A 1,711-nucleotide genomic window follows, 5' to 3' on the forward strand; every position below is an offset into this window, starting at 1 on the left:
CGGCCGCAGTCCTGTCTTACTGCAAATGAAAATAGTTTGTGGTATTTTCAGAGCTTTGGAGCACCGATACACTTACTTTGAAGTGTTTGTACTGGTTTAGATTCATCTGTCCATCAATGTAACCCACAGTTCAAAAGTTTGTACAGTGAAATAATTTGGAGTGTAGCACTTGGCAAGATTCATCCTAGCCATCAAAGATCTCTAGATATTGTTGATTTCTTAAAGGGGAACTCCACCTATAAAGCCTTTAAATTGCCTCAAGTGATGTCACTTGAGTCAGCATCACTTGGGGCTGAAGACTACAAGAAAATGAAAGAAGCCAGCGAAAGGGGCTGGAGTTGTGGAGTTGGAAAGAAGTGAGGTTAGCAGACCTCTGTAGCCTGCTCCTCATCTCCGCTGGAGGCCAGCAGCTCCAGCCTACATTACCCAAATCCACTACCGAACTGTTGGTAGTCAAGCTGCGTTGTGGGTAATGTAGGCGTCAGGTTTTAACAGAAGAAAAATCCAATGCTAAATTGGTGGAGAACACTTTTAAGGGAAAACACCATCTGTAAACATTATTATGTCCAGCTGGTTATACAGTTAAGGAAACAGCATGCCAGACTGGCTGTGTCTCTTGCAGTACTTACCATAGTGGCAGTATTTAGCATGTAAAAATGCCAGCAGGACTAGTGTTAAACAAAACTAGGAATCTGCAACAGCATAACATCCATTACTTCAGACAGCTCATTTAGAAACTGTCCGCTGCTTTTATGGGGTGAAAGGAGCTGATGAGATGTATTGATCCCAATCCAGCCTCTTTCTTACACTACACCCCCATATACCAGAGTTACACATACATCAGTTCCATGAGCTTGCCTTTGCATCCAGTTAAAGGAAATACAGAGAAAAAAAGATACTAATTTGTTGATTAATTTGACACAATCTTCCATACAACAGCCCAAGCTTCCTACAACTGTGTACTGCTTTGTCTCTTTCAATACCTTTAAAAACATTAACTTTAGCTTGATTACCATCAATAAAAACACTTTTTGACGGTTATTTATAATTGTTTGGCATAGTTATTTTTGGTAAAGGCCTTCTGATCTGCAGCCTTCGGTTAGTTAAAAAGCTAATTTCATTAGTTTTAATATGTTCTGTCAACAGTAAGAACTACTTCATTATATCATCAGCTCTTTCTGATTTTCTTACAATACTTTAAAATAATAAAGCCGTTTACTCTCACTATCAGAGGGAGGGTGTATGTGTAGGCTCTGTGCACACATCCGCGTACCTCCGCACCAGTCCGTGCCGTCACACCGCTGCCTTCGTGTTGATGCCGATCTACTGCACATGTGCGCACACGCGTCCTCCAAGCAAATTCCAGAAAGTAGTATAAACATCTACTACGCGTCCATGGTGTCCACAGCTGTCCACAGCTGTCCATGTACGCATCTGCTTGAGATCTCTGCCTTTAATCTTGTACTGCTTGGCATCCAGCTGGGTTTTTCAAATAGTTACAGAACAGTAGATATTGTAACAATGAAAAACTACAGATCTACTTGATTAATGGTCTATGTGCCTTCACCGTGATAGATTTCTTCGTAGTGCAAAATGGCAGCTTGAGATAGAGGCCTGCTTTGATTCTGAAGGACTGCAACAAAAACCTGACATTTAGCGATAATATTACAGACTGCTGAAAAAGAAAAACAATTGAAACCCCCTTTGTAGC

The sequence above is a fragment of the Thunnus albacares genome, chromosome 10 (genome assembly GCF_914725855.1).
Source record: "Thunnus albacares chromosome 10, fThuAlb1.1, whole genome shotgun sequence".
NCBI lineage: Eukaryota > Metazoa > Chordata > Actinopteri > Scombriformes > Scombridae > Thunnus > Thunnus albacares.